The following is a 27,646-nucleotide window of genomic DNA, read 5'->3' as shown; positions in this document are numbered from 1 at the left end:
TTTAATAGTATAGGAATTGCATATCAAGGGTTATGGCATTTTCCCTGATTCTGTCATAGCCTGAATCAAGACTTGGTATACTTTTAGGTTTTGTTTTTGAGACTCCTAAAAGTATCCTCTAGATTAAAAGCAGAAAGCTTGTGTTGTATGGAAAGTCATGCTAGGTGCATGCAGTTGTTCTTTATGACATGGCTGTTGTTTTTTATTATTATTATTATTATTTTTAATAGATTTATTTCATGTTAATAGGGAATTTGGTACCTTTATTTCTGTTATGCACATCAGATATAAAGGATTACCACTGGAGCCAAAATTTGTGAATCTCTCACAACGTTGAAATTTTGCAGAGAAATCTAGATTTTTTGTTCCCAGTGAAACAAAGAAACAAAGAAAACAATGTTTCAATTTAGGTCAGTCCATAATATTTTGAAATATTTCTCCTCCAGTCATTTAGCCAGCCAACAAACATATTTTAAATTGAAGTGATATTTAGAAAGTGGTAATCACAGTTTACTGTTTTCTATTTCAGAATTAAGCAGACTTTTTTTTTTTTTAATAAAAAGTATTTTAAGTATTTTTAAAATTAAAAACTAACCTCTATCTACCCTTCCTCTCCTTATTCCTGAATATATTTTGTTGAAGCTTCTACTTATTGCAAATACGTTTATAATTAAAAAAAATATGCTCATAGCTAGAAAGGCACATTTGCTTAAGAGACACTATTTCCCCTAAGATACTGGACAGAAATTTGGCTGGGAGATGTCATAATGAGAGTTTACTTACCACAATATATTGCTTATAGTATGCTTATGTATTTGATAAAGGCTTAATTAACCATCCAGCTACTTCAGTATGAGACAACTAGGGCTTTGTTATATTATACATGGGTTGTTTTCTTTTGCATAATGCCATATAGAATAACTGCTGTGGAATATGTATCTTGTTCTCCTTGCCAATGTTTCTCCTGCTCAAAACCAAGCTGAGGCCTTCCATCTGTCAATATTTATAATGTAAAAAACTATTTCAGTCAGCAAATGATATTGCTGCTAATAGCTTGGACTGCAATCTAGTAAAACCCTTAAGCATATGGATAATATCTGTTGAAGCTAATCGAACTGCTGGCATCACTGAAATTACATATGCTTAAAGACCTGATACTAGGAACGTAGTCAATTTCACTGACTTGGGGATTGACTCTTGGGATGAGATCTAGGGGACTATATCTGGCTTCTGTTATCTATTATCTATCAGGCACTATTATTCAGTGCCTGATGTAGGAGTTACAGATTCCACTTTTGGGATGAGTGACCATGGTTCAGCCTGATAGGACACAGGACACTTCTTGTCACAAGTCATTAAATTGTTAAAATTAATCACTTCTGTGGAAATCCTAATTTAGTGTCATTCCTGTCACTCACTACTACCCATGTGTTTCTGGCAGAGCCTAACACTAGTGTTTTTCCCTCACAGACATTGCTGTGTGATATCTTCAAGTCATGGTCAGCCATGGGGAAGAGGGAAGCCTATTTCTGCCCTTTGCATCATTGATACTATCATCTCTGGAAACTGTTACCCGTTTCTTTGTATAAATGAGGTGGAGAGAAAAAAATAACAAACAAAAAAAAAAACAGAATGGCCAAAAAATAGATAAATGTATTCAGAGTTACCTGTATAACTACTTGCTCTGTCTTAGGCAACACAGATTGTGGTCTCAAGCAGACAACCTGGTTATGGTTGGTGTGATATGGGATGCTTCTTTTTCGGTGGAGTGCTGAGGTCCAGCAATTTATTCTTTCAGGACAGATTTATTCTGGATTTTAGAAAGATTTATTTTATAAAGATAGGAAATATCGCACCTTCATTTATGGTAACTACCTCATACTTTCAGAGCCAAAAAAGACTCAATTTTTTAAGGCTGGAATGCAAGTTAGGCACATTCCATTGACAGTGAGTGGGAATTTGTGTGCTTTATGAAGATTTACCTTTGAAAATCTTCTCAACATGGTTTACAGACAAATTATGTATGCATCAGCACACTTGTATAAGCTTATAGGTTTTAATCTGATGGGTGACTTACCAGACCAAGACCAGAACTGATCATTCTGTAAGAGTTGATAGGTCTGTCTTTCTTTGGACTGCTGGTTTTAGTGGCTGTGGAAATACAAAGAGTAGAAGATTAATTTTTACTGATCACTATGGATGGCTTCACATATGTTCATAGAATGGTCTGCAAAATAGGACTTGGATGTAGACTTGGGAATGCCATATACAAAATAAGTGAAGCTGACAAAATGATCACAGCTTTTCCACTTAAAAGATGTTGAGTGTGATACTAAATAATCCAAAGATAGGTCTGGGGTGGGTCAAATTGTCACATTCAGGGATAGAGATCATACTCATTCATCATTATGCTCCTACTTTATTCTATGGTAGAAGATTTATTCCAGTAGTTTTAACTTTTCTATTCTATCAGAATTTCTCTTTATCTTCACTGTATATCATCTTGGCATTTTCCTTGACTGAACTCTGCTCTTACTCCCACTTCTCTTTTTAGTGTGTCTGCAAATCTCTCTGTCATTACTTTCCCTATGTCTCCCAAGTCATTACTATAGTACTTAATAAAATGTACAGGAAAGTCATTTTAAGGATCCTGAATTCTCAGAGGAGAACATATTCAGAATTAAAGTGTTGTCTAGGTCTCAATAACTGTGGTGTAAGCAGGAGCAATTCCATGTCAGCTAATGAAACCAGACCAGTGGAAAGAGTCTCTGCCTATGATCTATCACACTTGCGGATGGATTATGTATTGCAGCAATCTCTACATACAGCAACAAATACATTCCACAGCGTAATATACCCAATCCTGGTGGCTCATATTAAAGAAATTTTTCAGTCATTTAATTGAGTTTTAAAATGTCACAGTAAAACAGGTTCTATTTTGCTTACACCTGTTCAAATCTGTTTATGGTGTCTTGATGTAATTTTGTACTGTATAAATTGGCTTAAGTGACACAAAAAGGAGATTTGTTTCCCATTTCAACTCTCTGAAAGCTCCTCAGGAGTTAATAAAGCAAGTTCTCTATGTTATGTTTGCAGCAGGCAGAATCTCCATTGTATAGTACCTTGTGTAGTTATTAATTTACTCTAGCATGACAGGAGTGTAATGTGGCTGTCATTCATAAATAACATGAATAGGACTTTTTAATGCTTTTTTTTTTTTTTTTTTTTTTTTCTGATGTTTTATCTGCATGAAAATGCAGTCAGCCTAACTGATCTATCTGGATTAAGTTAATTTTTAGGACCACAAGCCCTGACCACAGAGTGAGGCTCTTTTTTTTTTTTTTTTTTTTTTTTTTTTGAGATGCAGAGGGACATCTTTATGAAAGGTCGACAAAGACCTCAGTGGAGAAGACGAGGTGAAGAGGTGAATGATCTACTTTTTGTTTTGTTTTGTTTTGTTTTGTTAACCTTCCCTCCACCTTTTCCCACCTTCTGCTGGAATATAAACATGTACAGGGTTTATATAGCTGTCATGACTGCAGCACACACAACTCAGTTTTGCTTAATGCTTTCTATTTCTTCTGCTTTTGTTTTTTTCCTCTTTTTCTAAGCTCCTGAAACCAATTTAGCAATGGAATCAATACTTCCTGGTCTTCATCAAACATTTATTTTATTGAACTTGATTGTTCTCAAAACAACATGTATGAAATGTTCTCTGCTGCTGTTGTGGTTCAACCCAGCCAGCAGCTCAGCACCCCCACCTCCACCCTCCACCCCCTGCCCAGTGGGATGGGAGGAGAATCAAGAAAAAAAAAGTAAAAGCTCATGGGTTGAGATAAAGACAGTTTAATAGGACAGAAAATAAAGAAATAATAATAGTAATAATAGTAATATGTACAAAGCAAGTGATGCACAGGGCAATTTCACACCACCTGCTGACTGATGCCCAGCTTGCCTCCAAGCAGCAGTCCTGCCCCCCTACCTTGACCAGCCACCCCATATTAATTGCTCAGCATGATGCCATATGGTATGGACTTTGGTCAGTTGGGCTCAGCTGTCCTGGTTCTGTCACCTCCCAGCTGCTCATGCAGCCCCAGATACTTCACTGTGGGATGGTGTAAGAAACTGAAAAGTTCTTGGCTTAGTGTAAGCACTGCTCTGCAACAACTAAAACAGCAGCATGTTATGAACATTAATCTCATCCTAAATCTAAATACTACACCATACCAGCTATTAGGAGAAAAGTTAACTCTATCCCAACTGAAACCAGGACAGTCACCTGCAGACTATGCAGTTTTGTGGCATTTTCCTGATGGTTCACTATTAACATTCCTAAAGCAGAGATTTCATTTGCTTTTATGGCAGCTTCTCCACCAAAAAATCTCTGCAACTCTTTTTGTCATCGTGACCCATACAGAACATCAAGGCCATACATGTTGGGACATATAAGAAGATGAAAAGAAAAGTTTTTATGTCCTACCCACAAAGTTCTTCTTAAATTACCTCTGCTGTGTTCTGATGGATTAAGCATCACACAAAATATAGCAGTATTAGCTACATAGACAAGACACTGGCTCTGGTGCTAAATCCACTTGCAAGTCCATGTCATTTAGATAACTGAAGGTCCCTCTCTACCTTCTTTTGAGCTGAGCCTGATGCAGTCTTAAAAAATCACTCAGATAATACCTTTCTGAGTAAAGAGGAGTGAGAAAGATGAATTTGGATGCAGCAACATGTGCTACATGCAGCTGCATAAGCGACGTAGATATATCAGTTCAGACCTCTGCACAAACAGCATAATGGCTTACTGTATTTCTTTCAGTAATGAGGTAGTTGGCACTGCATCTACCAGATTTTCAGTCATGAGAAGAGGATAGTTTTCAAGTGAGAGGGAATTGGCCATATGAAAGCAATTGGAGTTAATGGGCACCATACAAAAGAAAGAATTTACAGAAAAGTATCAGGTTGACACAGTATAGGAGAGGGAGTGAAATACTAAGGATAAAACAAAATGAAAAGGAAAGCTCTTATCAGAATATTTCCACCAAAATAAAATGGGAAACAGATTAAAATAAGTGGTTCATTTTGACACATTTTTAAAATTTCACCAATAAATTTCTAATTGAAATTTGTCACTAGTGTTTTCAGTCACTTTTTGTTAAAATATGTCCAATTCTCCTTCTAAAAATATTTTCACATAGAGAATTTTGACCTTCTCTGGATCAAACAAGAGACCTTATTCTATTTTACAAGGGTATTAAATTAATTTTAAAAGTCTAAGATCTGTTGAAATTTGATAGGCATATGTTTATGAATACTGAAAAAAAGCATATTGTAAACAAGTTCTTGTTGGTAATGAATGAACTGTTTCATAATTAGTAATGAACATTGATGTTGAATTGCTGTCAAATTATTCTAAATGAGTTTCTCAAGGTCCAGGAATCTACATAAATCAATATGACCAATAGACAAAAACAATCCTAAAAAATGAAGTGAAGGTAGTTTGATTGGATCTTACTGATGGCCACTATGGTTACAAATCCTTCTCTCTCTCTTTCTCTCTCTCTCTCTTTATTTTTGTTTCTATTTTTATGGTTTAATTTTCTTGATTGCTTGAGGAGTCTTTCTGTTACAAGGCAATTTTGAATAGCTGGTGTTTTTTTGGTAACCTACCTAAAAGTTATTTTTGAATTGTACATGCAATAGCCAAGAACTCTCCCTATATAATTGCTGTGGGACTATGGAATTTTCCCAGCAGTAAGTTTTAATTATTCTATGCTAATTAAGCAACTGATGCTTACTGTGAAAAATTTTCCCTTTGGAACAATGTGAGCAAAGGTACATACATAAATTTCATAACATATGCATAAAAGTATCCTTTTTTATCTCTTGTACTAATGTCATGTCCCCACATTCAGTCAGTGAAACAAATATAATGCCTATTTTCAAATATATAAGATATAATATTAATTTTTGTCTATTAAAAAATAATTACTTTTTTTTTTTTTTTTCGGTTTTGTTGGGTCTTCTCTTTAGTAAAGACCACAACCTGTTACAAAGTTAGATAATGAGGTACTCAATTACATTTGTGTCGAAAGAAGGCTAGGTTGGGAAAAAAAACAAACAAAGAAAAATGGAAAAAAATAGAGATAGATTTTGCAGTCAAACTGAAAAGTACTTTATATATATATTTACTATTATTAACTAAATGTGGGTGAAAATAGATAATGGGGTGAAACTGGACTAAGTATGCAGTTCTGGGATAGGTGAAGTATATGCCTCAAAGCTGTGCCTGCATCTCTATCTCAGTATATTATAAAGTCAGAGAGATTTTTTATTTTTTTTACTTTTTTTTTTATTTATATATATATATATATATAATATATATAATATATATATATATAAAATATATAATATATATATATATACATATATATATAAATATATATATATATTTTTAATACAATTTTAATGCTACTTTACTGAAAGAAGCAACATTTTGAATAAAGAGCAAGTTACAGGAAAAACTACAGTACTGGATATATTCCTTTTCTCAGGAGGCTGATGTTGTTCCCTGCTTGTATACAAATTAAAAAAAAAATAAAATCTATTGAAAAGTACAGAATTTAGAAAGAAAGGGAGAGGAGCAAAAATTGAAAAGAGAAATGTTTTCTTCTGGAACTGTATCCATTAGACTGTAGACTATATTGTACAGCACATTGAAAGAAGTAGTAAGGTTAAAATTGGTGATGTGGAATCCCTATTAGACCATCTAAAAATGGAGGGCACAGAATGGGAAGGAGGAAAATAGAAGAAAGAATTCACATTTAAAAATATCTGAAATTGTAATTTGTGATCAAAAGTAGTAAAAACAGATCTGTTTCTTTTATTGTCTGAAAGTAAATAGGTATGTTTTTTCTTATAATTGTGCCAGAGTTAAAACATTTTTCTGAGGGAATTTTCATTGAACTGAGATCTAAGTTTTGGCCTGAAAAAAGTGTCAATGGAAAAAATGTACCAACACAATATTGAATGGTGGTTTGGAGCATCAGCTTTCTGCTTTACAACTCAAACATTGGACAGGTACATGTTATGGAAGAAAAGCTGTGTGGACAAATAATTGGATAATTACTGCATTACTATGGCCCAAAGCAAACTGGTTGAGGACCTTCTTCTGATCCAGAATTCAGCCATATCTACTTTGTGGAGTGGCAAGTGGGTCTGTGAGGGCTCCTGCTGTACTGCTGGTTCCCTACTTGGCTGTCACTCCAAACCTCCCAAGTGTAACTTTGGAAGAGAAAATCTCTAGATAACAGGGATGATCTAGCATAGAAACACTTGAGGCTGCCCAGGTTATGCAGACCATTTCTTCAGCCACTGTTAAGGATTTAAGTTCTTTGCACATGAAGATTGTGAAGACCAGGCTGAAGCTGCCACCCTCCTTCATTTTAAGATGAACCTGATATTATCTCCAGGTTTGGACAGACTGTAAATCTCTCTGCCCTAGTTACACAAAGTTAGTAGGAGTTATGCACCATACCTGGGAGAATTTGGGCTTTAGCTGTTTGTTCTGTAAAGGGGAAACCTTGTGGGTTTTTAGAAGATGCAGGTGGGAATAGTAGAAGTCTTTATGAGTGCAAAGCCCTGCTATACGCAGGCAGAGCCCCAGAAGCACCCAGGTTGGGCTTGTCTAGCTGGGGATGTCTCTGCAGAAAAGCCCTTGGGACCTAGGATTTGGACGGGATGTCCAAATGGCTTTTTCTGTCTGAGGATGCTCCAGCAGTGACACAGGTTGCCCAGAGAGGTTGTCAGCTCCATCTTTGGAGGTTTTCAAGTCCTCACCAAATCAAGCCCTGAGCTGCCCCTGCTTTGAGTAAGAGGATGGACCAGAGATATCCTGGGGTCTCTTCTAGCCTAAGTTATCCTATGATCTTTATGAAAAAATGGTCCGAATACTGAAAGAGAAGTTGATTTTAATTTAATTTAATTGCTCAAGTTGAAAGATATACAGAAAAAAAATAAAAAAATACAATACCAAAAAAAAAAAACAAAACAAAGAAAAAAACCACCACCACAAAACAAACCCGTGATAAAATTTGTTTCAGATTAAAAATAATAATTTCCCTTATAATCAGACAGCTACGTATGCCACTTATTTATTAGAGATGAGCAGATATATAGATAGCATTGGTTCTGATATGCCTGTGAATCCAGCGGTTGTCTCTACATTGCTGTGGTGACCTGATCCGACAGGGAGAATCTCCTGAAGTCAGGAGCTATTGCAATCACATTGGGATGCCTTTTCTAGTCTGCTGCCAGATGCACGTGAACATACTCATCCTAGCAGGGAGCTGTCAGAAACTGAAAAGCAGTCTGCTTTCTATTTAAAATTGTCCATATGAGCAAAGTGAAATTACAGGGAAAAAAATCTGCATGAATGATCTTTAGCTCAGCCCATTTTTTCCTCTTCAAATTACAGATCTGTCATTTATATAGGTTTTTAATTCAATTATCTTAAGCTCCAGTTAACTGGAAACTCCTGGTCTATGTAAAACTACAGGACAAATATTGTCTTTTGGCAGCTCATCCACATCTTTCTTTGTCTTGACAATGTGCTTAAGACATTACAGGTTTCAAACAGACACATTTATATTTTATATTACTTCAAGATACTCTGGGCAAGTTAATCAAAATGATTTCCTCTCCTCTCCTCTCCTCTCCTCTCCTCTCCTCTCCTCTCCTCTCCTCTCCTCTCCTCTCCTCTCCTCTCCTCTCCTCTCCTCTCCTCTCCTCTCCTCTCCTCTCCTCTCCTCTCCTCTCCTATCATTCTGAGTTGCATCCCCAGAGGTCTTTTTGCTCCCTAATTTCAGAAATTTCCCCTTCTAAAAAAGAATTTCTGTTCTGCAGAGAGTGCCAGCATGTTGACCACTATTTTTATTTTTTATTTTTTTAAAGGGAGACAAAAGCAAACATTATATTCTGCTATAGAAATGAAAGGCTTGAAAATTACAGCTTGCAATTATCAAAGTATCCACTTCGGTAATCTCCAATTTTTTATTTTCAGTGAAACAAGAACAACGTTGTTGCTGTTTCTGACTGAGGTAGTTATCCATTTTGCAGCAGCACTGGAGCTGTTTGGATAACAGATACTATGATGTAATCCCGTTTATTTATGAGGATGATACAAAATGTTCTGTCTTTGAACACGGGTAGAATAAAACAGCAAGAGACAGTACTTTTTGCTCACCAGACTGTCTCTTGCAGCCAGTGCTGTGCAGATAAACCCTCCTTTGTTTAGCTTTTTCCTTTGGGTCATGTTTCCTGGGCTGCCTCTGCTGTGTCTGTAGATACTTAGCTCCTTCCCTGCGGTCTGTGCTTCCTGTGCACAGCTCCATGGTCTGTTACCTTTGTTGTACACTCCTCTACAGAGATTCCCTAGGACACATCAGCTGTATTGTGAGTGTTGCTCTCATTCCCATAGAGAAGCTTAACGTAGCCTGACAAAAGCAGCAGCTCACACAAGTATCCTTGGGGCTTTACCAACATCCTTTCCTTTCCCTAGCAATATGATAAAATAATGACTGCTCAAATGTACAAAGAGTGCAATTATCTGACATGTTAACTGTACAATAACATGAACCCAAAGAAACAAAAATGTACCACCTAAAAACTGTCTAAACCTGATATAAATTATATATGCTGTATAAAATAGCTTTTTTCTTGGTTTAGAGCATGCCCTAGTCAAGGATGATGGCAAGGGAACCACTTCTTTTCCTTCCTGACAACTGCCTCTGAGTGGAGGTTAGGTGTGTGTATTAAAAAAATTTTAAATCAAGCTCTATGTCAAGTTTAGGGGGAACAGGAAGAGAGGGCAGTATCTTCATCCTCCAACATGTTCTGTGAAATAAAAGTGAGGGTTAACAGACTTCTGAGCATGATGTATTCCAAATTACTCTACTTCATTGAATGAATTTTGAAGTGCTTTTATTTTCCCCCTTCATCATAACGGCTGTCATTTCCTGGAAAGGGCACATTTGATCAAATATCTGTTACTCTCCTGCTGAACAGAGCTTGCAAATTACTAATGATTCTGGCAAAAGAACTTTAATTTTGTGCCAGTGGGAGATTTGAGGTTAATTAAATAGTCTCGTTGCTTCTGTGCTTCACCAAGAAACCACTCTTGGCTGAGACCTAGAAACTCACAACTTGAGGCACTAATAGTGTCTTGACCTGAACTCCATCAGGCCAAATGAATATCCCCAGGTGTCCTAGCAAGTTCTGAAACTCAGTTTAAAAATCTTTGGGGCTACACTAGGACAACTGTTTGCTCTGGGCAGTGAAAGAGCCCCCTTAATGCTTATAAGCTTTAAACAAAAGCCCAAAAATGTGAGAAGAGGAGCAAAAACCCACTGTAAGTACATGTTATCTAAAGCAGGATGAGTCCCACCTGTGATGGTAGGTGAACAAAAGAAAAAGGCCAGCACATTCCTGAGCAGAAGGTAATATGCCCAGAGCAAGCTTTTATAGGCAGGAAGTAAGTGCTTTCTGCCTGCAGCACAGATTCCTGTAGATGAGATGGGTGTTGAATGAGAAAAAACAAACAAAACTGGAATACTTGGTGTGTACAGAGGATCAACAAGACCTGCAATCACTTCTAGCCCTGCCTGTTAACAGGAGTGCTCTATTACAGAATGGCTTTCAGTTACGATGTGAGTTTGAATCATGTGACAGTGCATTATGCAGATAACACAGCTTGCAGGCAGTGTAACTTCCCAGGCACAGCTACAAGCCTTGGGCATATGACTCCTGTGGCAAGCAGCAAGAAGTGTCATGGCAGAGGCTGCACTCAGCTGTCTTCTTAGGAAGGAAGATCCTCTGCTAATTTTGCTAGATGATAGTGAAGACATATATGAATAAAATAGTATAATGCACGTGGGAAGTATAGGGGAGTCTTTCTTGGTCACTCTTCTTTGGGAAAGATGAATAATAGAAAGCATTATTCACCAATGTATGTTTCATTTCTCCTGAATTTCACTGAAAAAAAAGAGGTACTGTAATTTATGGGTGCTACTTGCTGACAACCTAGATTGAAGTTCTGCTGTGAAATCGTGGCTACCATCTATCTGGACTGTATAAAAGATATTCTTTCCTCCCTTGCCTACAGGGTTCCACTCGGATAACTGTGCCAGGAGACACAGGAAAGCTCAGGGCTCTGAGAGACACATTTGCATAGGGGGGAGTCTAGAGCAAGATGAATGTCAGGAAGCATTTGAGGAACAATATATATATATATATATATATATATATATATATAATATATACTTTTTTTTTTTTTCCCCCCTGGGATGCGTTAGAGATTTTGTGGATGGAGTGTTTTGTGGGATTTGCCATGAGAAGTGACAAAATTGGATGAGCCAGGGACTCTGTGGCAGAAGAGAAGGGGCTGAAGAGCTAATTACTGCTCTACAGGTGATGCTGCTTCCCACCCTATATGGGATGCTGGCTGCCCCATCCATATTTGCTGTTTGAAATGTAATAACTGAAAGCCAGGATAGACCTCTGCAGTTATTTATTTATTTATTTATTTATTTATCTATCTACTGATTCATTTTCTGTCATTCATAAACTAGATTGACTGCTTGAATCTGAATCCCCACCAGTCTCACCCAGCTGTTATATCCCTGTCTCTCAGTTATATCCCACTCAGTTCCTCTTCTGGTTTGTAACCAGCTAACAGGAACCAAAATTAGGCTCTAGCTTTGCTAGTTTATCTCAGGCACATGAAAATCCAGTAACAAAGTCTCAAAAATTTATGCCAGGACATGACATGCATGGTTTTAGGTAGCCTTTTGTAACCTCTCCAACCCTGGATGAAGGAGAGCAATGAATCTACAACAGCTGCTGACTATAAGAAAAATACTAGTAGATCCAGAGCCACATTTGTCTGTAATAGATGCTACCAGTATTATTTTATTCTAACTCAGCAAAATAACATTTTAATTAACAAGGAAAATATAAGAATTTGGACTAAAATTGTTATGATAAATACAATTCAAGTGCTGTTCTGAGAAACATGTGAAACAGTATTTAACTGGAAAAGAAAAGCAAAGTAAAGAGAATAGTTATCCCTGGTGAACAAACCCTGTTCTACCTTTTACAGTGCAAGGATAATAATAATAAGTGCTCTTTACATTTTTATAGGCTTTTTATACTGAGAGAAGAGGTGGGAAGGGTCCTGAAAGAAAAAGACCGCATGCTATTTCTTTCTGCAGCTTTGTCTCTGTCTCCTGAACAAAAAATACCTCCATATTGTACATCACTGCCAGGTATTCACCTCTTTGCATAACTATGCTGTTCAATTAATGTCTGTCTCTTTGCTGGCACAGTGGTTGTGTCTTCTGAAAGCACCAAGCAGAAATAGAGGCACTCTTGCTCGACTCCATAGGGTATGCAGCATTAAGGCCTGCTGTGCCTGATTGCTCATTAATATTGTATCTTTAGGGCAGCAAGGCTCCTGGCTGGCAGGTAACAAAATTGTTGGAGGTGCTGACTGAAGCTGGAGCCAAGAAATGGAGTGGGACAGGTGGAGGTCTGTAAATAAGGACACTTGGAGTTTATCTGCATGACGCAAAAGCCGATCCCGGCCAAAACATGAACTGAGCCAGTGCACATGTTGTCCCTGGATTTAGCAGCAGGTAACCACAGCTTGTGCTGATGTTGTGCATGATGATCAAAGGAGCTAATTCAGTTGTTTTTTTGCTGGAGAAGTTCACAAAATATGCAAAGCCCCGAGGTCAACCAGTCTCTGACTGCTGCAATTCATATAAGTTCATTGTCATTTCTGATTTCTGTTTGCTAATCTTTTGTCACTGCCTGTGGCCTGTACATATCTTGCACACAGTGTCCCTCTTCTGAGCAAGAATTTTTCACTCATTAAAGACACTGAAAAAGTCTGTTCTTTACTAGGAGTGGTCAACGGTATTGCTTCAGGTTGATCAAGCAAACTAGCAGCAGTTCTTCAGAAAGGGAGCTGGGAATTGCAGTGGATCATTTATTTATTTATTTATTTATTTTTACAAACATTATAGGAAGATGTGGAAACAGGAGAATTATTCATGAGATAAGTGGAATAAGTCTTCACTTTTAGTGGCAGTTGTTGAGCACCATGCTTTAAGAATGTTGAGAACCAGTCAGAGGGAGTCCATAGGCAGAGAACAAGACTACAGGTCTAGAAATCCTGACCTACGAGAAGAGACTGAGTTAATTGTATTAGTTAACTTTCAAGGAGAAAAGACATCAGGGAGGCATGATAGTCCAATCTTCCAGGATGTCAAGTGCTGCTGAGTAGTATGTTCTCCATGCCAGGGCAAAAAGTTAATTGGCTTAGATTGCAGCTAGGGAAATTTAGGCTAATCATAAGACTAATGATTTCTAATAGTTTGAAATAGGCACTGGAACAGATCATCTGAAAAGGTTATATATTCTCTGTCACTGCACATTTTTAAGGCCAAGACATATATATCAGAGAAATGCGGCAGAGGTGCAAGTGGTCTTCCTTGGCTTAGGGCAATGATTTTGCAGCCCTTATTTAGGGCTTCCACACATCTCATTCTTCAACCAATACATACCTCTTTGTACACACAAAAATAATGTGTATTTTGACTCTCTCTCTCTTCAGTTTTGATGTGTAGCTTTTCTTTGTGCTTCATAAACTTAGCTGAGAGATCCTTTCAGTTAAAAAATGTTCTCTGTGATATTTTCATAAAGGTTTGTCCTAGGCATAGGAATTCACCTGTCCAGCTGCCTGTGAAAGATGGAGAAACTGGATTTCACATTCTTGGTGGAGGGCTTTGGCCTTTTCTGTTTGCACACTGTATTATTGTACTACCATGATAAAGTAATGACATGCAGATTTAGTAAAGAATCAAGCACACATATGTTTCTGTGTTGCTGTCTTGATAGAAAAGAATTTTATACAAATAATAAATAATTTAACTTGCACAAACAAATCTTATCTTATGATAAAAGCAAATAATTTGTTCATGTCTTCTGGTTACTCATAGGTTATTAAGCTATTTAGAATACCTTTTCTAAATCCTCGTCTTTTTTTCACAAAGTTTTCTTTCTCCAAGGAAAAAAGAAAAAAAAAAAAAAAAAAACAACTCAGCAGTAACAAATTCTCTGATGACAAGAAAACATTATTAAAAAACTTCAATAACCTCTAGAAACATAAATGGGATATAAGAGAAACATTCCTTTACAAATGTCAGTTGGAGGTAGGTTTTTGATACCATTTGTCAAATCTATTTTGTTTCTAAAGTGAGATGTAAGTTAATATTGATTGCCATTTTAAAATGTAGCTTGTTGGCTGCTCTGTTCCACTAAGCTGCCAGCATTGTCATTCTTAAGGTTTATTTTTTCAGTGCTCTCAGATCACTGAGACTACTGGAGCATGTTAGAGTTGGTAATACAACCAGCTGATAAACAAAAGCTGTCAAATATCAGCAAAGGAGACTGGAGGGGAACAGTGAAATAACTACTTTTATCTAGGCTGTGAATATAAAACAAACAAGCAAACAAACAAACATTTATTTAAGGAAAAATACCTATCATAACAGCAACAATCTATCCAAGCTATTAATTCTTTTCCCGAGATGCAAAGGTTGAGTAATGTCTGTCAGATATTGTTTTTGGATTTTGCTGACTCTTAAAAATAAATAAATAAAAATGACTATCTACTATCACTCTTTCCAAGTATGAATATTATGAATATTTACCTCGCTACCCTTAAATGAAATGGACTAGTTCTTTGGGCCTTCCTTGTTTTCCATTGTGTCTCACTTGCTTCTGACTGGAAGTGCCCTCAATATGCAGTTTTATGAGTAGGGAAGTTATTCTAGACGTCTTTTGTTGCTTTAACATTTGTGTCTCTGATTCACGCACAGCAGGAGAGCCTTGGTGACTCATATCCTCGGCTCTACAGGCAAAGGTGCATGAGAAATTGTTCCAGTACAGCATATCATAAGGTCACCCAGTCTCTGATCTTACAACTTCGTGAAGGCGGGAGGGCAATCAGAGCCCATTGTAGAATTTGGTTTAAAATGATAGAAGAACAGATCCCAGATAGTGCAGTCCCACTTCTCTGGCAACCCACATGTAATAGGGTCGGTGCTAAAAATGACGCAGCCCTCTATGTGGACACGCAGAACTGCAGGAATTTGAGTTCCTTCATCTGATCCCTGAGCTGGAAGCATTTCTTTCATGGGAAAAGGAAAAGATTAGCAGATAAAATAATCTGCCTCATCCTGTCAAATGTCTTGACATACTTGACACACTCTTACAAAATGCTGTTCTTCCATTGAATCACTGCTTTTTAAGGGAAGACTGTTAAGATGGAAATGTTGTTGGCTGGCAGAACATCAGGAAGGCATGCAGCATGTCACTGTCTAGCCAAGTTAAAACTCCAGCCTCCTTCTCAGATCTGTCTTTTATTTATTTTTCTATCCATCAGGACAGATTGCTTCTTACAAGGAGAAGGTATAGAAACACAAGACACTTGTCTGTATAATGTGAAGGCTTTATTAGCAGATACACTTTTCATTGTCTGCTGATTAATGGGGCAAACAGCCCTATACTCCATATGGTTGCAAAATTTATATTACTTCAGTGCCCTCAGAGAAACATCATCCTAAACAAAAAATATCACAACATGATCTGCGTATGCATAGAGTGATTTATTTAAAAAGCACACTGTATTAACAGAACTTCAAGCTTTGTGCTCTTTCTTTGACAAAGAGGAATTGCTATCTCAGCAGATGGTCCTGTGAATGTAATTTGCACTTGCTTTGCCAAGTGACATGAAACTCAACTCTGTACCCTTGTCCCTGTGAGTTGTCTTGTTAGTGTATTTGGACTGCAGGAGCTGATCTGCAACAGTCAGATGAAGCATCAGAATGATTTAACACGTGAAAATATTGAGGAATTTTCCTGCTTAAGGGAACTTTTAAATGCACTCCTATCACTTCCTCTGTTTGCTCAATCCTATTTAAATAACAATATGTCAAACATGCCCAGTCATCAGTTAGCAAGTGTCACTACAGAGATTTTCATATTTAAGTTTCCCTACATAGCTGTGTAAAGATTTTATCTTTTCCCCAAATATTAACTTTTATTTTTTAAGGTTTCTGATAATGAGCTCAGGCACATGAATTGTTCAGACTACCTCAGGAAAAACATTCATTAAGAAGACAAATGCACTTAACAGACAGCTCATCGAGCTGATTACATACTTTCAGTTTCACCTGCAAGAGATTAAAGTTGAATAAATTCATGTGTTTCCCTGTAATTACATATGCAGACACCTGCAATTCCTTACTTTTCACTTCCTCAAAGAAGTAGATCTAATTTATGGTGTTTAAGTGGTACTGAATATGCATTGGCACCAAATAGGCTTCAATCTTAATCTCCCCCAAAATAAAAATAGTTGATTTAATAACAGTGAGAACAGTGAGAAACCTTGAGAATCAATTGCAAGCAATTGTCTGGCAGTATTTAATGTAGTATTTCTAACTGTGATTTAATGTTGTACTTCTAAATGTGGATACACCAATTACTGTGAGTATGGAAAAGAATGAACTTGAGGCAGCTCTGCTACATCCTTTTCCTGCTGGCATTACTCAAGGCTGCAGGAGAAAGCGAGGGCAAGGCTGGATTTCTAGATCAGAGAACATGACCACGCACATTGGTTTGGCTGGGACAATATTTTGATATTTCTTTCAGGACATCCTTTTCATGATTTAGTCATTCTGGTCCTTTAGACTTCTACAGCTAAACTAAAAATAGATGCTGTGTTTGAGGCATTAGTCTAGCTCTGTATTTCCTAGGGAGCAACTGTCTAGCAGTCTTATGAAAAATGGTGTTTTTTTTTTTTTGTTTGTTTGTTTGTTTGTTTTTTTAAAGAACAAGTGAACAAGTACAAAAACAAACAACTAAACATGCAAAGAAACAAAACAAAATAAATAAATAACAGACAAAATTCATTCCTTTGCATGCAGAGATTTAAAGATATTCACAACTGTAAGAAACTGGAAGTGAGGAAAAGTAGTTAAATCAAAGACTTTTCTATGGTGCTGACAGCTGGAAAGCTGGCTCCAGCACTATTCAAAATGCTTCTTAATCTTTTGTCTAAATATTTTACAATCATAAAGAAAAAGTACGGAACTTTTTTTTTTTTTTTTTTCTTGTTTAATTAAACCTGGAATAGCTGTAGATGTGTGGTGCGGACGTAGGTGTGCTAGTTAGTCAAATGTATTTTAATCTGGATTTCACACATTTTGAAGGTCACTTTTTATTTATTTATTTATTTATTTTTCCCCAATGTGTTTATTTGCATTGTTGGTCACAATGGTCACATCAGCCTCCAGGCTGTGTGGAGTGTTTGTCATTCCGGGCATGTGGTCTCCTTAGTGACTTGACTGCTCCCCAGTCAGACAGTTGAAATGATTATAGCCAGAGATAATTAAAACAACAAATAGCAAACAGTGAATAGAAAATAATGATTATTGAACCACAGTCTGTGCAGGTACAACCATGTTTGCATGGGGATACAGATATTTGTATAAATGGCTGAGGCCATGCAATTGTGCAAACAGGTTGTTTGCTTGAATGCCTATAGCTAGCAAACAAGAAGGGGAATGAACGCTGCTGAAGGAGGTATTGTGAGGCTGAGTAACACAAACATTGCTCTGGTGGCAGCTCAAGTTGGTGCTATTTGTTCAGGTCACTGTGCAGTCACTCTGCGTTGGAAATGGGCTGGAGGTTTTTTTTTTTTTTAAACAGGAACATAACCAATTTTCATAATAACATTTAATCAATATCAGTCTTAATATTACAGGATTGCGTTTGTCAGCTAGAGCCTTTTAATGTCTGTTTTAGTAAATGTTATTTTGTTGGACAAAATAAAATTCCAATATGAAAATGTATTCAGTACTACCAATAACATATAATGCCTTGCAAGCTTTTTATATGAATATATGTATTCATGTGATGTAAGAATTCGACATGAATAGCAGTATTTCCAAACTGAAAATTATTTTTTATAGCCTGAACATAATTAAACTGCTGTATTGTGATTTCAGTTTTATCTTCTTTCTATAATTTACCTTGCTCAAAGACATCACTCACTTCAATAGTTTCAGATATCAAGGTGGGAAACTCCCAGGAGAACAAAGGGGGCTTGAGGTACATGGGCAGACAGAGATACACCTGGTGTTATATAAATTATTTTTATCACAACAACTTCAAAGAAATGTCAGGAATAACATGTTTGTAAAAGCAGGCCACTGGAGGAAAGGGGAAGGAAAAAAGATTCAGCTAGAAACAACTTGCTTGGAGCCTGCCCTGCTGTTGGTTTTGATTTCCATTCTGAGTTCATCTACCTATTTTTAATGCAGTTTATACATATGTATATTTTTGATGACTAGTAAATTAAAATATTACAGAGGGCTATAAATCAGAGCTCTGACTTAAAACAAAATCACTCATTAGTGGCTGGACAATGTAAATTTCTAAAGAAGAACTTCTGAAGTCTAGAGTGACACCTTTCCTGATCTCTAACTTATTTTGCATACCCCATAGTAAAATCTGAAACCGCCAACATGTGCTAGAAAAATGTCCACCACAGAGATGCTAGTATTAGACATAACCACCACGTCTGGTTAAGGTGAATACGAACAGTAGAATGGCAACCTTGTAAACTAGCTAAGTGCATTACCAAGTATGCATAAAATCTGCTATCTGCCTGACACCAGCACTTTGTGCAAGCTTGCCTTCTCTTGTAAACTGTTGAAGTTTTTAAAAGCATAATAAATTACTGAAGGTAACTTAAATAAATAGTATGGTTCTTGTATAACAAGTTTGATATTGTATACATATTCATATTCTTCAGAACTGATTTTTCTCTATTCCTTGGAGGGTGAGAACCTCACTGTTAATCAGAATGCTATTTCTGCTTATGAATTCCAGTGAATGAATCTCAAGCATTTGTTTAAAATGAAATTTTTAGCTGCTAGTCAAGACAGGTCAAATGGGAAATGAAATAAAATTAGGATACCTGATTAAAAAGAACAAATGGAGTCTATATGCATATACCCATGACTTGATGTATTCTCCAGGAGGTTAGCTGCATCCAGATGGTAACAATTCACATGGCTTTCCTACCTTAAAAAGGAAATAGATGCTTTTAAAATGCCATCCACTCATGTTAATTGACTATCCTGGCAGGTTAAAGTATCTCTAAAACAAGTATTCCACTTCAAATTGAAATGTTTGATGACCACAGTGCCCTCCCTGCCACCTCTTTCCACAACTTCTCTGGAAAACAAATAAAGCACAACAACCCCAGTCTGAAGAGAAATTTCTGCTTGGTGCTTAGTGTGCCTTTATTTATATAGCAGCAGGAACTACAGGCAGGCCCTAGACACTGAGATCACCATGTGTAGGATTTTCAGAAGTAGAAAAGATAGTTGGTCCTTGTCTTAATGATTTTGAAGTTGGTGATGTCACCGAATGCTTGAGAAAAAATAGATATGTGAAGGTCAAGTGATTGGTGTAAGGACCTGGAACAGGGTATTGGCAAAACAAGAAACAAGCTCTCTAGTCCCACACAGCACTACTTTAAATCAATAAAAACTGCTTTGCTGTCTCTAGGTACAGCTAATGTAAGATGTTAAAAACAGTTCTAGTGATTTAACACCCAGTTGTGTGATAACCTCTGATGTTTTGAACTATGCCATTTTATCTCATGGAAACACCTTTCTCAGCTTTAAGAATTATGTAGCACTTGGCCTTAAAGTCTTCATAATTGCTGTAGGTAACACCTTGGATAACTCAGCACTTCATTTGCAGTACTCCTAAATGTTCCTCTTGTTGTAATATAAGGAAGCGAGGTCATACAGCAAATGTCTGGACATTTATCTAAAACAAAGGTAGCACATTTCTAAGGGCTCTCTGTATTGCATACTGCATCTTATTTTTTGGGACAATGGACAACTAACTGTAGCAATCTTGTCATTGCTACAAAAACTTCTGAAGACAGATGTGCTGAACCGAGTTAGTATCTGACACAATCTTTCCTGCTTTCACACTAGGGCTGTGAAAAACAAACAAACAAACAAACAAACAAAAAAAAAAAACAGGAAAGAATTTTGGCAATTGAATTCACAGGTGATTTTCTTTCAGTGCCATATGTAGTCTAGCTGTTCAGATAAATGTCTTTTACACTTGGCTATTTATTTATTTATTTTGCATCATGCATGCTATTTGTAGTTGACTAAAGTTGAAAATCCTAAAGGATACTTTATATTAGCTCTTTATACTTGGAATCAGTTAAAAATATTCCTAGGAATAGTTGTTGTTGTTTTGTTTGTTTGCTTGTTTTTTCACCTTCTACTGATTCAGTCTCAGTTTGAGAAAAAGGAGCTGAAGGCAACACAAAGAAAGCAAAGCATCCACAACATACAGGCTTATTGCAAATAACTTTTAAAATTGCAAACAAACAGGCTTATTGCAGAATGGCCATATTTGAACAGGGCATGAAGTGGATTGCATTTTGATCTCTCTTGGTGTTTTGAGGGAATTTAGGGTTGAGACAGCCCAAAGAACAGAACCACGCCACTCAGGGACATTATATTTACCATTTATTAGGTAGGATATATGTAGTGGGTGGTTAGTGATTACTGTGCTAAGCGTTTTGCTGTATGATCTTTGTTCTCTGACAGTCTCAGACTTCACACTCCCTACCCTGGCCCTACCCTGTGCTCGAGTGAGAATCAACACCACAGGCCAAGGGGCCAAGACACTCACATCTGATGACTCAGCGTGTCCTGGCCTGGCCTGGCTGGCAGCCTTGTCCTTGTGCGTAATGGTCCCACCATGGGCTTGGATTTCTTCATGGTTTTGGATGCCTCTGTATAGATATTCTCACAGAGAGATTGCTGTCTGTCCTGTTTAGTCCTTTATAGCTCAGATGACTGGTGCAAACTGGTAGTGGTAATATTAACCACATTGACCTGGGCCAAGTTCTTTGATTTCCTTTCCCACATAAAGAGAATTAGTTGCTATTATTTGGGTGACTGTCACCCTCTAACCTCCCCCACATTACGTGTTAGGAGGGTGTAAAATTGCTGACACCTACCTGAATCATTAGAACAAGGCAAATGTGCCCCAGAGCTTTTGGGTAGTGCTTTCCCATGAAAATTATCTGTGCTTTTGCTTCCAGAATCAGCTAATGAGTTTTGAGCTGAGCAGTTGTAGCCAAGGTCTCAGGTATCTGAGTGCTGCTTTCAGGGAAGCTTCAATTTGTGACAGTAATTAATTACTTTTATCAACTACTTGGAAGAGAGGCCTGGATTGGTAAATGAAAAAAACTGGCGCATAATACAAAGAGTAATGGAGAAAAGGGCATTATGTACTTAAGATGACTGATAGCTGATAAAAAATGTAACCTTAATTTTTTAGTTGGCTGAGCAACTGCAAACAATATGCATTTTAACACATCCAAAAGAAAGGTCTTGCATCTAGCAATAAAAAATGTAGGTGATGTCTGTTCTGGGAAGCAGTGACTTTGCGAAAGGTCTGAGCATTGGGAGGCAATACTTAGAGAAAGGTGAGGAGGTGAGGAAGTGGCATTACATCAGCGTCTGCTCCTGATGGCTAGATCTAGTGCTGGCATTTCAAGGTGCAGCAGCAAAACGGGAGAGTTGAAAGAAGAGCCATGAATTTCATGAATGCCTTAGAAAAGAAGGACTCTAATAATATGTAACATGCAAAAATAATAAAAAGTCTTTTGTTGTTGTAAAACAGAAATAAAGCCAAGAGCCACTTCTCTCTAACTGGTGTAGTCTGTGAACTGTGACCTGCAACACAAAAGAGCAATTTTAAAGAGTTTTGTTTCACTGATGACATATACCAGTCACTGATGTCACAAAGTTGAAGCTAAATAACCAATGTACACTATAAATAGCTATAGTCTCTGGGTGGCTTTTTTTTTTTTTTTTTAAATTTATTTATTTTCATGGGCAGGTTTATTAATCATTGGAAGACATTACTGATATTGGTAGATTCAACAACAGATGAAATATTTATTCCAAAGGTGGATTTATTATTTTTTATTTTTCCTGTCCACTTAACTGTAGTGTTGTGGTATTTAACAAAATAAGCTAATTCAGACAGGTTTTATGATTTGGGCTCCTTTATGAACTTAAAATCAACAAAATATTTAAAAAGACTAGGAAAGGGTTGTGAGATGAGTTTTGCATATGGAAAGGAACGTAGAGTGGGAAAGAAGGCTTCTTTCTCAAAAGAAATGATCTAACAGAAACAAACTAACAAACCAAAAGACCAGAGGTGGAGCATTAGTATAAAGTAACCTGAATGATAATTGTATGGTGGTTTACTGTCAGTCTGGATCAGATCTTGGCTGTTTATGTATTACAGACTAAGCAATATAATTAAAGTGGCCTATTTTATTATTCAGTGCCTGGAAACAATATGCAAAACATCCTGTAGCTCTATACAAGTCTTATCCTGCCAGGTCCTGACCATGCCATCTACTCAGTGAAAAACCTGAAGCAAATAATTTAATGCTTCTCCTGTACCAGCTTCAGTGCTACACTAAAAGTGTGGGCCTCACTTTTGGGGAATCCGAGTCAAAAACATAAGACAGATGTGAACAAACTAGCCTAGAGCGGTGCTTTTGCAATAGTCTCTAACAGCAAAACTTTTGAGAACAGAAAAGACAGCTTCCTTTGTCTGTGCAGGCCTTTGAGCTTTGGGGCCATTTGGAAAGATTACAGTGTACTGCTGACACTGTATATTTAGTGCATCTCAAAATGGGACAAACCTTTGTTTCAATGGCAGATCATCAACTGTTCACACTCAAAGAACTTGCCTGATGTGGGGCCATTGAAGTTTGTGGAAAGGCCCCCTTTGGTTTCGGGGGGCTTTGTCTCCATTCCTGTCTTTCCTCAGGTGGTAGGTACCTGCTGCTGTTTGACTTCAGTGAGAGCTGCAGATACGAAACATCTTAGAAAAATGGCTACGAAACTTTCATTTCTCCCTGTTAAAAAAAAATAATAATAAAATAAATAAAAAAAATCTTTCTTTACTCTTTTAAAAGCACTCTTTATGGCACAGCACATTCCAGGCATAGACCTGACAAAATTATAATTTCAGTGTGCACCATTTTGTGTGACACGCAAAAAAAAAAAAAAGGAATGAGAATGTCTTCATTAAAAATAATGAAATTGCTTTTGTTTATCATAAAAGCACAGTCCTCTCTTGTCCTTGCACACTACATTTTTTGCTCTTCGGTAAAATTAACTTTTTCTGTTTTATTGTTGTATTTTTCTATTCATCTGTCTATGGTAACAAGTGATGTTTTCTTAATTACTCTTAACTGAAAAGCATTATCTTAATCTTAACTTCCAGTTTGTGTATTTTCCATCCTTTAATTGTAGGTAATATTCCTGGTAATGTTGGCAGCAGCACTGAGAAAAACAAAACAGCAAGAGCTGGAAAAGTGATGTTAAGGACTTTGGTTGATTGTAAGTGTTGCAGGAAGCACGGCCGAAAGCACGACAGACACACAGTAGAGTCAGATCATGCTCCTCCATTTTATTGCCCGAATAGCCTAACTTTTATACAGAACTTAACAGGGGTGGACAGTGTTTCACACAAGATTATTGGTCAAAAGCACTCAGACAAACAACTGCAAGAAAACAACCCCACCTGCAAGAAAACAACCCCTTGTGATTAGCAGTCACATAGACCTTGTCCTTGAAGCCAGCTACTGGTAACAATATTTTTCTGAGTTCCTCAATTGGGCGATGTGGGAACACTGTCATGGGAACTTCTCATAGTTGCCCTGGTAGCTTGGTTTGCTCAGCTACAGCAAGCCATGGGATTTTTGCTGTTTCAAGAAATCCCTCAACAATTCCCCCTTCTTCTTTTGAGCAAACCAAGCCCGACACAGCAGTTTTACAAGTGACTCTTTAGCTATACTTACAACACACAACGATGATTACCACCACCATAAACCAAATCCTTAATCCCCTTGTGACTAAACCCAGCAACCATCTACACCTTGTTTCAGACAAGTCAGTGAACCATTGATTGAAAGGATTGATACCATACTGAATCTTTCTCATATGCTCTTTCAGGAAAGTAATGGATTTGTGAATTGACTCATTATGATCAGAAAGGTTTAAACAGTACATTCCCTTTAAGTCCTCACACCCATTCCTTTGAGCCAAAAGCAAGATGTCAATAGCAGCTTGATCCTGTAAAAGCAGATGTCGCAGACTATTTTGATCTGGTAACATCTCCTCAAGTATCTCTGTCGTGGCATAGGCTTGCCTCTTGGCCCAGCATACCAATTTTTCTAAGTTGTTACGTGCGGCCGCAGATGCCACTCCGGGCACTGAAATTGCTAATGCCGCTCTAGCTGCAACCCCACACAATTCAACATTATCATTGCAATCCGATGCAAGCAATGCCCATTTATGTCTGGTGATCTCACGCAACTGTAGCAAGCTAGGAGCAAATACAATGAGTTTATCTAAGTAACATGGACATCTGATAGCATTTGCAGGGATACCTTGCCAGGCCCCATCCCCACAAATCAGAAGCACATCAGGAGGTAAGGCCAAAGCTGCACAATTGTTCCAAACACTGTAGTTGTTACCCCTTGTCTCCATGCTACAAACCCCTAAACCCTGCTTAGCAGCGTCATTGTAATCACAGGTGTTATTTGTGTTTTTGTACCAGTATGGCCCTTTCCCGGATCCTGTAGCAGGATTCACCTGATAGCCACGGCTACGTTCACATTTGTAGCCACCTTTCAGGTTGATACAGATTTGACTACAGATACCAGGGTTTTGACATTCATCAATATCTCCACAGTTTCTCTTGTCTACAAACTCAAACCCAGCTGGACAGTCACATTCATGTATGTTGCATTCCTTCAGGGGCTCAGCACCCCAGTCCTTGCAGTCTCTCTGCTGGTTACACACTTTGTTGATATCTATGCATTCTCCACTTCTGCACTTGAATTTGCCAGGTCCAGAGCACTGAATAACATTGTTACAGTTTGCTTCATCAGTGCCATCCAGACAGTCTCTCACACCACTGCACTGCCTCCTCCCATGGACACAGTTCCCATCTTCACATCTGAACTGGTCTGGCCTGCAGGTCTGAGAAGGGCAGTTAATTTCATCACTTCCATCCTTGCAATCAGGATCTCTGTTACAGTCTTTTTCACCATCACACTTCCAGGACACCAGGATACACTGGGTTGACTGAGGACCACAGCTGATTTCATTTACCTGGCATGTTCTCATATAACACAGATCAGCACTCTCATCAGACCCATTTTCACAGTCCGGATCCCCATCACACTGCCATCTGTTTGGCACACACTGACCACTGTTGCACACAAAGTCAGATTCAGCACACGTCTTCTTCACACAAGCACTCTCATCACTGCCGTCTGAGCAGTCTTCACATTTTGCTCTAGCACTGTCGGCAGCAGTGCACAGGCAGGTGAGGGCGAGCAGCAGGCAGAATGCCCCACAGCGCGGCAGTGCCTGCCGCCGCCCTGCACCTATGTCACTTATACTACTCCTATTACCCGTGCTAGTAGTGTCAGTGGCATCCTCCTGGTACCGTTTCTGTCTTTGCCGCCCCTTACTCTCCCCCTTTTCTTTTTGCCACTGACCATTCACCACAAATGGATAAGACACATGATTACTAGTTAGGAAAGAGAGTGTAACGTCTGCTATACGGCTGCAGGCAGTGCCAGCTGCAATCCTAGAAGCTGTTTGTGAACGAGCCTGCCGGTGGTCATGTGGCAGTGTAATCCGCGTCTCTGCACTCCTGCCCTGCAATAGAGCTAAATAGTCATTAATAGTCCGTAGACTGAGGCAACCCCACGGAATGTTATCCAGAAACATAGTTATAACACCGATCTGGGGACGAATAGTCTTTTTTGCATTGCAAGATAAACCTCTTATAAAAAGAATGACAAAGAGAAGCAGCACAGCCGCCGCTGCCTCCATGGTTACGTCAGACAGGCTGCAGGGTCCTGATGTCCGCCCCTCTGCTCTGTGCCGACTCGCCACACGGTGAGGGTCGGCTGCCGTTGTCCACTGATGCCTCTGGTCTCCCGTAGCAGCTCGATCTCGGATGTCCCGCATCGCACCGTGATCACGTCAATTTCCCGCGGCCCTCCGCAATTCCACGTCCCGCCGCAACTCTATTCCCCGCGGCCCTCCGCAATTCCACGTCCCGCCGCAACTCTATTCCCCGCGGCCCTCCGCAATTCCACGTCTCGCCGCAACTCCGTTTACCCGCGGCCCTCCGCAATTCCACGTCTCGCCGCAACTCTATTCCCCGCGGCCCTCCGCAATTCCACGTCTCGCCGCAACTCTTTTTCCCGCGGCCCTCCGCAATTCCACGTCTCGCCGCAACTCCGTTTACCCGCGGCCCTCCGCAATTCCACGTCTCGCCGCAACTCTTTTTCCCGCGGCCCTCCGCAATTCCACGTCTCGCCGCAACTCCGTTTACCCGCGGCCCTCCGCAATTCCTCGTCTCGCCGCAACTCTATTCCCCGCGGCCCTCCGCAATTCCACGTCCCGCCGCAAAACCCCGTGTCCCACCGTTTTCCGCGTCTCTCAGCGGGAGTACCGCGTCTCACCGTGAGGCCTGTGTACCGTGTGTCCGGGCCGGTGTCCGGTCTGCTCAAGCGCCGGTCGGATGGGCGCTCCGAAGTCCCGACGGCGCGGCGAGATCGCGGCGCCGCTGGTCCCGGCGCCGCCGGTCCCGGCGCCGCTGGTCTCCTGGTCTACCTGCGTTCGGATGTGCCGGCGCCGCTGGTGTCCCGCTGCGCTGGTGTCCCGCTGCGCTGCGATGTTTGCCCCGGCGCCGCTGCGATGTCCGTGCTCGGCTGCGATGTCTGCTCCGGTGCTGCGATGTCCTGCTCCGGTGCGATGTCTGTTCAGGTCCTGTTCAGGTCTCCCGCTGCGATGTCCTGTTCAGGCCCTGTTCAGGTCTCAGCCTGTTCGGGCGCCATATGTTGCAGGAAGCACGGCCGAAAGCACGACAGACACACAGTAGAGTCAGATCATGCTCCTCCATTTTATTGCCCGAATAGCCTAACTTTTATACAGAACTTAACAGGGGTGGACAGTGTTTCACACAAGATTATTGGTCAAAAGCACTCAGACAAACAACTGCAAGAAAACAACCCCACCTGCAAGAAAACAACCCCTTGTGATTAGCAGTCACATAGACCTTGTCCTTGAAGCCAGCTACTGGTAACAATATTTTTCTGAGTTCCTCAATTGGGCGATGTGGGAACACTGTCATGGGAACTTCTCATAGTTGCCCTGGTAGCTTGGTTTGCTCAGCTACAGCAAGCCATGGGATTTTTGCTGTTTCAAGAAATCCCTCAACAGTAAGGACAGGGAAATGGGAGGTACACACAACAAAACCTTTATTTTTTTATTTGTTGTTTTTTTTTGATTTATTTGTTAGTTTGTTTGTTTGTTTGTTTTGACATACAGTTCAGCGATTGTAGCCTAGTTTTTGT

General features: G+C 39.0%; 2 long non-coding RNA genes across 4 annotated transcripts in view; one reads left to right on the top strand and one right to left on the bottom strand.

Moving 5' to 3' along the window:
- LOC106015673 (uncharacterized) overlaps positions 1-27,646 on the top strand; it is a 77,116-nt gene that overhangs the window by 28,415 nt on the left and 21,055 nt on the right. The window contains exon 1 of one of the 2 annotated variants that reach the window (XR_001187868.5): positions 16,066-16,614. The exons of the other annotated variant lie outside the window; for it this stretch is intronic. This is a non-coding gene — a long non-coding RNA (uncharacterized lncRNA). Of the gene's footprint in view, positions 1-16,065; positions 16,615-27,646 lie in introns of those variants that run through there. 2 annotated transcript variants of the gene reach the window in all.
- On the bottom strand, positions 463-27,646 carry LOC140003006 (uncharacterized). 2 transcript variants are annotated; one of them, XR_011810883.1, is made up of 4 exons: positions 26,753-27,646; positions 22,945-23,116; positions 19,112-19,214; positions 10,660-13,804 (listed from the first exon to the last, which is right to left on the bottom strand). It is a non-coding gene; the product is annotated as an uncharacterized lncRNA (long non-coding RNA). The 2 variants fall into 2 exon arrangements; XR_011810884.1 differs by lacking the exons at positions 10,660-13,804; positions 19,112-19,214; positions 22,945-23,116 and adding exons at positions 463-1,810; positions 2,078-2,151 and having other exon boundaries at positions 26,753-27,636.

This window comes from Anas platyrhynchos, chromosome 8, assembly GCF_047663525.1.
Source record: "Anas platyrhynchos isolate ZD024472 breed Pekin duck chromosome 8, IASCAAS_PekinDuck_T2T, whole genome shotgun sequence".
Taxonomy (NCBI): domain Eukaryota; kingdom Metazoa; phylum Chordata; class Aves; order Anseriformes; family Anatidae; genus Anas; species Anas platyrhynchos.
The sequence above is the reverse complement of the archived record's forward strand: the minus strand, read 5'-3'. Positions and strand labels throughout refer to the sequence as shown.